Here is a 15,638-nt window from a genome sequence, read left to right as displayed (position 1 = left end):
AGTCTGCTTTGTAAATAAACGTACCTTATTTCGTCTGCGTCTGCCTGGGAAGTTCCCCATGTTGATGTCTTCCTTGTTGCTTCTTCTAACAGTTCTGGTGACAAATGACAACAACAGTGATGTTTATGCAAATTGGGTTAATGTAGGAATGAGACCGGGTTGGTTGTGTTCAGCGCTATCCAATGGCAGCTCTTCTACATAGACTTATATTGGCTTCAGTCCAATGGCAGCTCTTCTACATAGACTTCTATTGGCGATAAGTCCTGGACTGGAAGTTGGCAGAATGCACTGGAAACCGCCCAGCTTTAATGATCTTAAATCCCTTTATTTTAGATTATTTTGTAGTAATAGTACAACATAAACATTACAGAGACTTTAGTTGTTACTGTGCAATACTTTAAAACAGTTGTCATGTTGCACACATGACCTAAAATGGCTCTTATTTGTGCCGCCCTCGTTGAAAACAATGTATTTCCAACTCCAGCTTGTCCCTCTCCATCCAGGCTGCATGAACAGCGCTCGAGAGCTCAGTTTTCTGCAACCTTAATGACGCAACTCTCCTTAATGACGCAACTCCCCCCCCCCCCCCCCCCCCCCCACACACACACACACACACGTCAGACTATAAGAATGTTCAGAATGTCATGCACAGAATATACGTGTGTGTGTGTGTGTGTGTGTGTGTGTGTGTGTGTGTGTGTGTGTGTGTGAGAGAGAGAGAGAGAGAGAGAGAGAGACCAGGTAACGTCGTCAACCAAACTGAAGGCATGCAGGGCATTCTATGCCATCAAAATGTCTTAAAATACTTAAAATACTCATAGATGATCATAGAACCATAGAATCATAGAACCTTAGAGTCATAGAACCATAGAACCATATAAGAACCATAGAACCAATTCCCTGTGACCGCTTCTGACCGAGGCTACGTCATTGAACTTTTTTAGATTTTAGTTTATTTTATTTTTCATGTCATATGAAAGCAATCATAGGAATCATAGCTTCAAATTGACATATTGGTTGTTCAGTTTGACCCACCAGTTTTGGAGATATGGCTTATAGAGTAATGTCTTGCAGAGAAACAGCGAGTTGAGAAAACAGGCTTGAAAGGTTCACTTCTGTGGACTCTTGACATTACACCTAGCTACATGTTTAAGCATTTATTTCATATGTACATGTCTTCTGTGGACTCTAAGGCCCTCATTTTACCCCAAATTCGAGCGTCGGTTTTGGAGTACATTCACGTCGGCATGACATTTATGAAGTGATCCCAAACAGCTGATCCTTCCTTCATTTCATTCCTAGCAGTGATAAATGTGGCGGCTGAAATCAATCTGGCACGCCCTATGAAATCAAGCCTCGCCCTCGTTTTTGCGATATGAGCAACTGCAATACGACCAAACAACATATATGGAAACCATAGTTACATGATGGAAAAAGCCAATGAAAAAAGTTTACCCCGCTTGCCTTGCTGCCCCCCCCCCCCCCCCCACAACACACACACACACACAAACACACACACACAACTTGCAAGCCCAACTGGTGTGTTATCTAAATAAATAAAGAACGAACACCTGCATGAATTAAATAATAGCTGTAGGCCTATACCCTACACATGTTTGTTTCCCTCTCGCCTCGCTTGTCTGGCTGTCATGTCCACGCAAGCACGCACGCACGCACGCACGCAAGCACGCACGCACGCACGCACGCACGCACGCACGCACGCACGCACGCACCAAGGCTACATGACACATCACAGTTGCATTACGAGCATGTTGGAATACGTTTGTAGGCTACTATATTAATATCCCGTTTCCCGTTAATATCCCGTCCTCCCGACTCCCGAAAATGATCTCGCTTTTATCTGAATGACTGTCAAAGCACTTGATGATCACTAAATGGTGAATGATTAAGCCCCATAGGCAAGCTATATGCTTGTCATTGTCACTTGGAAATAAAGGCGTGCAGTCCATTTATGCCCAAATCATTTTTTATAATATCACAGGGATTATATATAGGCCTCTGATGTCACGCTCATGCGCTCCCAAATCATCTCACAAGTGTGCTCGCATAAATATGTTTAACAAGGTTTGATTAAGCATAAACTAGTACATTGTAAACATGTTACCGGTATATTGTTTTTAATTGCGCGATTTTAATTGCTTGTAAAGTTGGAAATCTCTCTTTTTCTTTTCTTTATACAGTTTTATATTAACATTTTAGGAGTGAATACATTATGTTTAGATGCCTGTGACAGCCTGTCAGCTGGTCAGTCAATGCTGCTCCGCTTTTCTACCACAGAAAAACAGCTGAGGACTTAAGCCTACGACAGCTCCCGACCTGATGCGATTTTTGTCCTGGCGCACGTTCAAGTTCAAGGTTTTGCGGAAATTTTAAAGGCCGAAAATGTCAGTAATTCCGGCATGCACCCATATTTTGGCGTACGCCGAGTTGATAAATGAGGGCCTAACATTAAGCATTTATTTCATATTTACATGTCTTGTGGTCTCTAACATTACACCTAGCTACATGTTTAAGCATTTATTTCATATTTACATGTCTTCTGTGGTCTCTAACATTACACCTAGCTACATGTTTAAGCATTTATTTCATATTTACATGTCTTCTGTGGTCTCTAACATTACACCTAGCTACATGTTTAAGCATTTATTTCATATTTACATGTTTTCTGTGGTCTCTAACATTACACCTAGCTACATGTTTAAGCATTTATTTCATATTTACATGTCAGCTCTGACACTTATTTCAGACATGCTCTAGTAGGTGAAGAGTCTGCCTGTGCTATTAACTCATTTTGGATTAAAATGAATACATAAATAAATCAGTTTTTCTCCTCTCCTGAACGGTTAGTCTTGCCCCAATGACTGTCTCTGTACCAAAATGAGTCACCTATGTTTGTGAGATGTGGGAAAAACGGGATAAACACCAAACCGAGAATCTGCTTTACACCAGTGGCTCCCAAAGGGGGGTCCGGGGACCCCCAGGGGTCCCCGAGGGAGTTCCAGGGGGTCCCCAGCTAATAGTTTGGTACCAAATGGACCCTTATGTGGGTCTGTAACTCTGAGAGTGTACAAATGGAACCATTTGTACACTCTCAGAGTTACATTAACTTTGATTTTACAATATAAATTGGGGGTCTCAGAGATAGACATGCCATTAAATGGGGGGTCCGTAGCCTGTTGCATATGAAACTGGGGGTCCTTGAAATGAAAATGTTGAACATAACTGCTATTCTCCATATTCAGACCACGGCCATCTTACCATATAAGTTAATGGCAAGGTGCTACCAAGGTGCAACGTCCATAGACAGCCCATTCATCCAAACAGAACAGTCCTATCTGATTGTATTAAACAACGTCAAACTCACCAACATTGCAGCTGTACGGAAAGCTTGAATTATTCTTTCTATCCTCAAAGCGTTTGTTTCATAAAAATCCACCGTAGACATGTTGTTATGAGCTACTTTGTGGCCTTGTGCAGGTGATTCTTTTTCTAAGTGCTGGAGTTTGGAAGTGCTCGTTAGACATCACTCAACATCCCATGTGTACCACCTGTTTTGAATTAGCACATAATGCAGGAGGCAGCAGTACGTCGCTTTACCGAAAACGAGTGCTTCCAAACTCTGATGGAAACATGGCCGCGGTCTGCAAATGGTCAATAGAGCCGTAAAAATCTTCTCTTATGGGGGTCCCTGGTATATCTTTTCTAATGGGTGTCCGTGGGGCTGATTAGTGTCATTTTGGGGGGTCCTTGACATGGAAAAGTTTGGGAGCCACTGGTGTAGAGCAGTGGTTCCCAAACTTTTTCATGTCAAGGACCCCCAGTTTGACATGCATTAGTCTACGGACCCCCATTTAATGGCATTTCTATCTCTGGGACCCCCAATTTATATTGTAAAAATCACTGTTAGTTTAACTCTGACGTGCAAATGGTTCCATTTGTACACTCTCAGAGTTACAGACCCATAAGGGTCCTTTTGGTTCCAAACTATCATTTAGCTGGGGACCCCTGGAACTCCCTCAAGGACCCCTGGGGGTCCCCGGACCCCACTTTGGTAACCACTGCTCTACACACAGAATTCTGCAAAAAACACCAAATAACGCAGGTCAGAATTAGGACGACACCGACTCATAATCAAAATAAAAAGAGAGCACGTAATAGTAATAAAAATAATTAGCATAATAATTATAATAATAATTATATCTGGGATATAAAACATAGTACTCAAAGCCACTTTACATGTGGAGAGAACAAAAAGAAAATTACAACTTCATAAGGAAAAGATAAAGAAGTAAAAGATAAGAATTTAAAAGCAATAAAACAGTAAAAGTATTTGGAAGCACGCACGCACACCTTCTCATCGTGGTTGCGTACCAAGCATTCTCACCAGAAACAGCCGAGCACTCAAAGGTATTTTCTGTGCGTGACATTCTGAACATTCTTATAGTCTGACATGACTGTGTGTGTGTGTGTGTGTGTGTGCCACTTTACATGTGGAGAGAACAAAAAAATAAATAAAAAATTACAACTTCATAAGGAAAAGATAAAGAAGTAAAACTGTGTGTGTGTGTGTGTGTGTGTGTGTGTGTGTGTGTGTGTGTGTGTGTGTGTGTGTGTGTGTGAGTGAGTGAGAGAGAGAGAGAGAGAGAGAGAGAGAGAGAGAGAGAGAGAGAGAGAGAGAGACAGACACCAGGTAACGTCAACCAAAGCTGTGAAGGAGCTGAGAGACTATGCCATTAAAATGTCTTAAAATACTTAAAATACTCATAGATGATCATAGAACCATAGATTGTGTGACCGCTTCTGACCGAGGCTAAGTCATTGAACTTTTGTTCACTTCTGTGGTCTCTAACATTACACCTAGCTACATGTTTAAGCATTTATTTCATATTTACATCATGTCTTCTGTGGTCTCTAAGGCCCTCATTTATCAATTGAGTGTAAAATCTGCCCCAAATTCGAGCGTCGGTTTTGGAGTACATTCACGTCGGCATGACATTTATGAAGTGATCCCAAACAGCTGATCCTTCCTTCATTTACACCCTTTTGGTGTTTTAAGCATTATGTTATACTTTAGCTATTGAAAAATAGCAGATTACAAGCTCATAGCGCGGCACCGAGTGCCGCGCTATGAGCTTGTAGTTCTGCTGTTTTTTGAAAAATCGTAGCACAAATTTATATATTCTTTCAGAGCAAACATAGAAACATATTTTGTTTTCAGAAAACTGTCATGATTTAGATGTCAGTTGTGCTCAAACTATTTCATGTCAAGGACCCCAACAATTATTATATGTATTTGGCCTCCGACCCCCATCTCAAAATATGACCCTCCAGAAGCAAAGATGAGTTAAAATGTTCGCTCTGAAAGAATATATATTCCAAATTTGCGCTAAGATTTTTCAAAAAACCAGATCTACAAGCTCATAGCGCGGCACCGAGTGCCGCGCTACAAGCTTGTAGATCTGCTGTTTTCAATAGCTAAAGGCTTAAAGGCTTAAAAACACCAAAAGGGGTTCCCGCCCAGAATGGGTTTTGGGGGTCGTTGAAATTTAAAAAAAAGTTTGAGCACCACCACTGTATGTACACTAAATGGAACAGAGCCTTAATTAGTATCAATATCATCGGTAACACCTGTGATTAAGGAAGCAGGGTGTAGTGTGTGTGTGTGTGTGTGTGTGTGTGTGTGTGTGTGTGTGTGTGTGTGTGTGTGTGTGTGTGTGTGTGTGTGTGTGTGTGTGTGTGTGTGTGTGCGCGTCCATACAGCAGCATGCTTAGCCTCCATTAATTAAACAGACATGATGAACAACACTTACCATGAATTCATCCTGGTGCTTTAATCCCACGTTGTTAAAACATCAAGCAGTCCAGACTGTTCAGAGGCTGTGTGTCAGAGAGAGAGAGACACAGAGAGAGAGAGAGAGGAGAGATAACCTGTTTGTTTCCACAAACACACAAGCCAAAAAATGGGTGTGTCTAAAGCCACACTCCCGTGTTTTTCTCACTGACATTAACACACTGGGTGTGTCTATTTGTACGTCTCTAAATGTGTTGATGATTTGAACATGGTGGACCCTCTTGTAAACAATGCTTTATTGGGTCGTCCACTCACAGTTAACAGTCTTTGTATTGAGTTTGTGCTTGAAATGTACTGTAATTCTGCAAACTGTTAATAAATACTTCCAGTATAACCAGTAGTGTGTCATTTCAGTTTCTAGGTGTAGGTTCCCTTTAAACAACAGCATGGTGACACAGAGAGAGAGAGAGAGAGAGAGAGAGAGAGAGAGAGAGAGAGAGAGAGAGATCACTTGTTTGTGGAAACAAGTTATTTCTCTAACAAGACAGACACACACACACACACACACACACACACACACACACACACACACACACACACACACACACACACACACACACACACACACACACACACACACACACACACACACACACACACACACACACACACACACACACACACACACACACACACACACACAAACCATGCTATGTTAGTAAGAATTAAGATAATCAGAATCAATCTCTGTTGTCACATTACATCACATTACAAGTAAGGTGGGTGAAAAACATGGCTGTGTCTTCATGCTCATCAACGCAGGGAAAAACCTGCTTGTGTCCAAGGTATATTAAATGGAGGTAAGGTCACCAACGTCATTTTCGCTATCACGCAATTCCAGGCGGCAGATTCGTCGCACCATGGGAGCCAAACTGCACCCGGATGTTCAGCAGAATGCACTGGAGTCGATGAGAGCTCAGTGACCAGCTCTATTTATATATAAAATACACTGGAGTCGATGAGAGCTCAGTGACCAGCTCTATTTATATATAAAATACACTGGAGTCGATGAGAGCTCAGTGACCAGCTCTATTTATATATAAAATACACTGGAGTCGATGAGAGCTCAGTGACCAGCTCTATTTATATATAAAATACACTGGAGTCAATGAGAGCTCGGTGACCAGCTCTATTTATATATAAAATACACTGGAGTCAATGAGAGCTCAGTGACCAGCTCTATTTATATATAAAATACACTGGAGTCAATGAGAGCTCAGTGACCAGCTCTATTTATATATAAAATACACTGGAGTCAATGAGAGCTCGGTGACCAGCTCTATTTATATATAAAATACACTGGAGTCAATGAGAGCTCGGTGACCAGCTCTATTTATATATAAAATACACTGGAGTCAATGAGAGCTCAGTGACCAGCTCTATTTATATATAAAATACACTGGAGTCAATGAGAGCTCAGTGACCAGCTCTATTAATATAAAATACACTGGAGTCAATGAGAGCTCAGTGACCAGCTCTATTTATATATAAAATACACTGGAGTCAATGAGAGCTCATGAACAAACGCTATTTCTGAATGACTGAGATCTTTTGTAAAGCAATCACTTTTGGAAAATAACAGAAGACATGTAACACATTATTGTCTTCTGTGTTGCTTTTCGATGTGTACACTGTGTCATTTTATAGAGGGATGGCAGTACAATCGAATGATCTACCCATATTTCAGGATGTCTTCTAATTGAAATGATGAGTAAGCATCTATGACAAAGGGCCATGAAAATATTACCTTTTTAAAAAAAAGTGGTCATGTGGCTCAATTTGCCCCAGGTAAGGGGTAAGTTGATCCAAGTCGAGGGGCAAGTCGAACCACTTATCAATAATAATATAATAAGTTTTCCTTTTGCAAATAGTCTTATTTATTTGTTTATTTATTATTTAAACAATATTAAGACAATTAAATAATGTTTGTTATTCAGAACCTTATTTTTGCAATATTGTTAATACAATATTACAAACTTCTCTTAAATGTGTATGTACATGAAAATTAAAGGTCATTCAGTATAATTTGAGTAGCAAAGACTTAATAAAAAAAATATGAATAGTGATTCCCATTGACTCAATTTACCCCCGGACATGAAAGTGTCAGCACAGTCACGTGACCATGACACTTCCTTCTCTAATCTTCCTTGGTTGTGTCTATAGGCTCATCGACGCAGTGAAAAACGATAGAGAAAACCGTAGGGACAAACTAGCCATTGGACCGCGCGGTACTATAGGTTTGACACCCTGAAAAAGGCTCCTGGGGCCCTTCATTGGCCATTGATTTTGTTAAATTTAGGTCAGAAAGATGAAAAAAAAACACACAGAAAATCACGAAAATGTTGCGCGCACACACGCACGCGCACTATGGGGGTCCTGCAAAATGTACTGGTCCAGGGGCCCAGGGACCCAGGGGCCCTGGGACCCAGGGCCCAGGGGCCCTGGGACCCAGGGGCCCTGGGACCCAGGGGCCAGGGGCCCTGGGACCCAGGGGCTCTTGTAGGGGTTAATCCGTCCCTTGAGAAAAGAGAGGGTGCATAATATGACCAATGTGAGAGCATAATAAATAAAAGGTCATACTGAAGGTATGTGTACGAATGTAAATTAAATTAGACTGCATGAATCAGTTCGGTCTTTGCATCAGACTTAGCTCTTTAAGTTAAGTTTATTAATTATCATGACGTCACATGCACGCACGCACGTGCACTCGCACGCACGTGCGCATGTTATGTGCACAGAAGAGCTGATATAGCCTAAGCCTATATTGTTTAAAGCAGTGGTTCTCAAAGTGGGGTACGGGGACCCCTAGGGGTCCCCCCAGCTAAATGATAGTTTGTAACTGAATGGACCCTTATCGGTCTGTAACTCTGAGTGTACAAATGGAACCAAATGGACCCTTATGGGTCTGTAACTCTGAGAGTGTACAAATGGAACTAAATGGACCCTTATGGGTCTGTAACTCAGAGAGTGTACAAATGGAACCAAATGGACCCTTATGGGTCTGTAACTCTGAGAGTGTACAAATGGAACCAAATGGACCCTTATGGGTCTGTAACTCAGAGAGTGTACAAATGGAACCAAATGGACCCTTATGGGTCTGTAACTCTGAGAGTGTACAAATGGAACCAAATGGACCCTAATGGGTCTGTAACTCAGATAGTGTACAAATGGAACCAAATGGACCCTAATGGGTCCATTTGGTTCCATTTGTACACTCTCAGAGTTAAATTAACTTTGATTTTTACAATATACAGAGATAGAAATGGTTAATTCAGGTCAAACTGGGGGTCCTTGAAATGAAAATGGTTGAGAATCACTGCTAGAGCCGTAAAGATCTTCTCTCATGGGGGTCCCTGGCATATCTCTTCAATGGGGGTCCCTGGAATACCTCTTCAATGGGGGTCCCTGGAATACCTCTTCAATGGGGGTCCCTGGAATACCTCTTCAATGGGGGTCCCTGGAATACCTCTTCAATGGGGGTCCCTGGAATACCTCTTCAATGGGGGTCCCTGGCATATCTCTTCAATGGGGGTCCGCAGGCTAATTATGGCCAATTTGGGGGTCCTTGACATTCATAGTGCACGATGACAGTTGGTGGATGTAGTGAAGAACTACAAGCGACGCATTGTGAGCGTGTAGATCTGCTATTTACACACACACACACACACACACACACACACACACACACACACACACACACACACACACACACACACACACACACACACACACACACACACACACACACACACACACACACACACACACACACACACACACACACACACACACACACACACACACACACACAGGGTGGCATGCGGACCAGCTGGTTTGGAGAGCAGGTCAGATTAGTTGTTACTTCCTCTTCAGCGTCTGTTTCTTTGAACTGCAGACGTCCTTTTAACCCATTCAGGACGGGAACCCCTTTATGTTACACTTCAACCCATTCAGGCCTGACGTCGACATTTAAACAAAGTTCTTCTAAATCATGACAGTTTTCTGATTAGTTTATATCTCAGTGGTGCTCAACATTTCATGTCAAGGACCCCAACAATGATATGTAATCGGCCGCCGACCCTTATCTGAAAAGATTTGAGTTAAAAACTTTAAAAGAAGCAAAGATTTGAGTTAAAAACGTTCACTCTGAATGAATATATATTCAAAGCGTTGCACCACATTTTCATGATTTTTCAAAAATAGCAGACCTACAAGCTCGTAGCGCGGCACTCGGTGCCGCACTATGAGCTTGTAGGTCTGCTATTTTTCAATAGCCAAAGCATAACATAAGGCTTTAAAACACCAAAAGGGGTTCCCGCACAGAATGGCTTAAACCCATTCAGGACGGGAACCCCATTATGTTATACTTTAGCTGTTGAAAAATAGCAGATCTATAGAGCACCGAAGTCTGACGTCAATATCGGTAGAGGGCGCAAATCCACAGGTTTGTGTACTTTTTATTTGCATTGTAATCCCCATAGGGGGGATTTTAGATCGCCTCATATAAGAACTGTGTTTCCAAAATAAACATGTCACCCTGGCCGTTTCACTCATATGGATATGAAGAATCAACTGACTGAGAGAAAACACTATTGTTACTGCTACTGAATTAGTTACATTTTCACTAGAAACATATATGAGTGACTGACGGTCGTAAACGATACAGAGACACCTCCCTGACAATATAACGATACAGAGACACCTCCCTGACAATATAACGATACAGAGACACCTCCCTGACAATATAACGATACAGAGACACCTCCCTGACAATATAACGACACAGAGACACCTCCCTGACAATATAACGATACAGAGACACCTCCCTGATAATATAACGATACAGAGACACCTCCCTGACAATATAACGACACAGAGACACCTCCCTGACAATATAACGATACAGAGACACCTCCCTGACAATATAAAGACACAGAGACACCTCCCTGACAATATAACGATACAGAGACACCTCCCTGACAATATAACGATACAGAGACACCTCCCTGGGGGTCGGCGGACAATAAGTTTGCCTTATAGATTAGGTGCGACTGCTTATATGAACTACTCGGTCACCGTCACACATCAAAACAAAATCACGAAAATGTTGCGCGCACGCACGCACGCGCACTATGGGGGTCCTGCAAAATGTACTGGTCCAGGGGCCCAGGGGCCCTGGGACCCAGGGGCCCTTGTAGGGGTTAATCCGTCCCTTGAGAAAAGAGAGGGTGCATAATATGACCAATGTGAGAGCATAATAAATAAAAGGTCATACTGAAGGTATGTGTACGAATGTAAATTAAATTAGTCTGCATGAATCAGTTCGGTCTTTGCATCAGACTTAGCTCTTTAAGTTAAGTTTATTAATTATCATGACGTCACATGCACGCACGCACGTGCACTCGCACGCACGTGCGCATGTTATGTGCACAGAAGAGCTGATATAGCCTAAGCCTATATTGTTTAAAGCAGTGGTTCTCAAAGTGGGGTACGGGGACCCCTAGGGGTCCCCCCAGCTAAATGATAGTTTGTAACTAAATGGACCCTTATGGGTCTGTAACTCTGAGTGTACAAATGGAACCAAATGGACCCTTATGGGTCTGTAACTCAGAGAGTGTACAGATGGAACCAAATGGACCCTTATGGGTCTGTAACTCAGAGAGTGTACAAATGGAACCACATAGACCCTTATGGGTCTGTAACTCTGAGAGTGTACAAATGGAACCAAATGGACCCTTATGGGTCTGTAACTCAGAGTGTACAAATGGAACCAAATGGACCCTTATGGGTCTGTAACTCAGAGAGTGTACAAATGGAACCAAATGGACCCTAATGGGTCTGTAACCCTGAGTGTACAAATGGAACCAAATGGACCCTAATGGGTCTGTAACTCAGAGAGTGTACAAATGGAACCAAATGGACCCTAACACTAAGTTAAATTAACTTTGATTTTTACAATATACAGAGATAGAAATGGTTAATTCAGGTCAAACTGGGGGTCCTTGAAATGAAAATGGTTGAGAATCACTGCTAGAGCCGTAAAGATCTTCTCTCATGGGGGTCCCTGGCATATCTCTTCAATGGGGGTCCCTGGAATACCTCTTCAATGGGGGTCCCTGGAATACCTCTTCAATGGGGGTCCCTGGAATACCTCTTCAATGGGGGTCCGCAGGCTAATTATGGCCAATTTGGGGGTCCTTGACATTCATAGTGCACGATGAGAGTTGGTGGATGTAGTGAAGAACTACAAGCGACGCATTGTGAGCGTGTAGATCTGCTATTTCCACTACACACACCCACACCCACACCCACACACACACACACACACACACACACACACACACACACACACACACACACACACACACACACACACACACACACACACACACACACACAGGGTGGCATGCGGACCAGCTGGTTTGGAGAGCAGGTCAGATTAGTTGTTACTTCCTCTTCAGCGTCTGTTTCTTTGAACTGCAGACGTCCTTTTAACCCATTCAGGACGGGAACCCCTTTATGTTACACTTCAACCCATTCAGGCCTGACGTCGACATTTAAACAAAGTTCTTCTAAATCATGACAGTTTTCTGATTAGTTTATATCTCAGTGGTGCTCAACATTTCATGTCAAGGACCCCAACAATGATATGTAATCGGCCGCCGACCCTTATCTGAAAAGATTTGAGTTAAAAACTTTAAAAGAAGCAAAGATTTGAGTTAAAAAACGTTCACTCTGAATGAATATATATTCAAAGCGTTGCACCACATTTTCATGATTTTTCAAAAATAGCAGACCTACAAGCTCGTAGCAGATCTATAGAGCACCGAAGTCTGACGTCAATATCGGTAGAGGGCGCAAATCCACAGGTTTGTGTACTTTTTATTTGCATTGTAATCCCCATAGGGGGGATTTTAGATCGCCTCATATAAGAACTGTGTTTCCAAAATAAACATATCACCCCGGCCGTTTCACTCATATGGATATGAAGAATCAACTGACTGAAAACACTATTGTTACTGCTACTGAATTAGTTACATCCCCATTTTACAAGCTCAAAATGGGGATCCTTAATAAAAATCAAAAAATCTCCAGCCTGACAGATACAACACTGTCTCCCAGCTGCACCAGCCTGGTGAAGACTACTCCTGCCATTACCAATTTTAAACAACAGCTCCCACATATGGAGCTCTCACAAGATATGTACTGACAACAAAATGCTGGACCTACCAATTCAGACAGAAAACTATGAGGACAAGTGAATTACAATTCACAATTACAATTAACAATTAATTCACAATTAATCAACAAAATCTGACAAAAAAATGCTCTCTCTCCTTCCATGAGAGCAGCAGCATGTGTTCGCACCATTCAACACCCCCCACTACACTCACCACACACTTACACTGCTGATCTACTGATTAACACACCCCACTTTGTATGTTAGTATTGTTTGATTCATATGTTTGTTTATATGGTAAATAAATATTGGTTTGTGCACTTTTAAACAGCCGTGTGTCTTCCTCCTTTGTTATGGCCCAAGAGCCAGGTCATAACAGAGTGTGTGTGTGTGTGTGTGTGTGTGTGTGTGTGTGTGTGTGTGTGTGTGTGTGTGTGTGTGTGTGTGTGTGTGTGTGTGTGTGTGTGTGTGTGTGTGTGTGTGTGTGTGTGTGGTCGGCATGGCCTGTAACATTAAGGCCCTAGCTGGTATGTTCATACAAGTTAAAATGATTGATCAGGAACTGTTCATACAAGTTAAAATGATTGATCAGGAACTGTTCATACAAGTTAAAATGATTGATCAGGAACTGTTCATACAAGTTAAAATGATTGATCAGGAACTGTTCATACAAGTTAAAATGATTAATCAGGAACTGTTCATACAAGTTAAAATGATTAAATGCTAAATGTCAATAGCATGTGTCTGTTACAGTGCTTAAAGGGAAACTTCACCCTTTTTGCAAAAGAATATATGTTAATGACAAGATTTAGAACTCTTCCTTCTTGGACTACATGTTGTGTCTTCTGGTGTTTTAACCATTATTTTAAACTTCATCTATTGAAAAATAGCAGATCTACGAGCTTGTAGATCTGCTATTTTTTGAAAAATATTATAATGTGGCACAAATCTTTGAATATATTCCTCTGTGGGGGTGGTGTGTGTGTGCGTGTGCGTGTGCGTGTGCGTGGGCGTGGGCGTGTGTGTGTGTGTGTGTGTGTGTGTGTGTGTGTGTGTGTGTGTGGCAATGCTTAAATGCTAAATGTTTAGTCATAGAATGGGAAGGAGGAAAGCAGAAGTTGGAAAGCATTTCCTGTACAATGGGCTGTTTACCACACATGCAAGCACGATAGCGTATGGTGCACGTCGGACAGGTGTGTGTGTGTGTGTGTGTGTGTGTGTGTGTGTTTGTATGTGTGTGTGTGTGTGTGTGTGTGTGGTCACATGACCCCTCCCATGCAGTACTCTTCATTGACGAACACAATTACCCCTTCGATAAACCCCACCCCAAAAAGCGATTGTCCAATTAATGCCAATCCAAATAGTTTAGCAACTGTTGCTATGCAGGTATAGCTTTCGTCAACCTCATACGTTCGGAGTGGACACTGACGTTATGTGGACACTGACGTTAGGAGGATTAATCTGTGTACTCACAGATTAATCCTCCTCCCCTCCCCCTCCCCTGGGAACACTGGCCAGGTGCTCCCAATGCACTGATTGGCAATTCAGAACCTGTGGGAAGCAAAGAAATAGGCCTACCTAACAAACCACACAGGCCCTAGTAGGCCAAACTACAAGGGGCTGTGACACCCTCCCCCTACAAAACCAGGACCCTTAAGGGACCGAGACACTATCAGCTAATAATCCAAATTTCATGTACTAAATATTTGTGACATTTAGCAATCAATAATCGAAAATGTAACCAAAGTCTGTTTGGCAGATGTTTTTGGTTTTTCCCACACCAAACCGAACCAGACTTACCCTCCCAATTTAGATGAAACAGGAAACAAATACAAAATAGAGCACAACCTATGCTTGCTGATGTTAAAATAGTTAACAGTGGCGGTTTGGCTGAGGGGCAGGTAACCCGGTCAGCTCTATAGCCCTAATGCACAACCGCACCAGCTCGTTTGGAGCTCCACCTCTCAGAGGCGGGAGGCCAGCCGAGACTATCGTCCCCCCCAGCGTATGAAACTACCACACTGTGGCATGATGTTTCACCCTAAAGCTGCCAGCAGCTTTGACAGCTATATAGTCAATTCATTATTATTATTTTTAAGGATGGGAATCTGCGCAAACCATACACCTGCCAAACCAACTTAATCAAACCAATATAACCAACGTACCAGACATAATTTACCTAAGATAACTATAAACCAACATTAAGACAAACTCCAAAATTAATTTCAGCTCAACCAATTCAATCTGCATCCAGCACACCAGGCCCCTCATCAGCAACTAAGATTACCGTAGTATTCTTGAAGCATTTAAGAATAGAGGAACAGGGACATAGGTAGATACGAGACAGAAACAGACCAGACTTGAAAATGACAAAACACAGTTCACGTTGTCCAATATAATACTCGCCCTCACAACATTTTCTGATCCAACATACACAATCCAGTACCCTTTAATAAGGCCAACCTGAATACAACAGCGGGTGGAGGCTCCTCCCAGTTCACTGGGAGTGTGCACACAAAGCCCCAACCTATCCATCCAGCATTGCCCTTGACCAAACCCCCCTCCCCAACCGACCCATATGTCAGA

This window comes from Electrona antarctica, assembly GCF_951216825.1.
Source record: "Electrona antarctica genome assembly, chromosome: 24".
NCBI classification, from domain to species: domain Eukaryota; kingdom Metazoa; phylum Chordata; class Actinopteri; order Myctophiformes; family Myctophidae; genus Electrona; species Electrona antarctica.
This window is presented reverse-complemented; position numbering follows the sequence as displayed.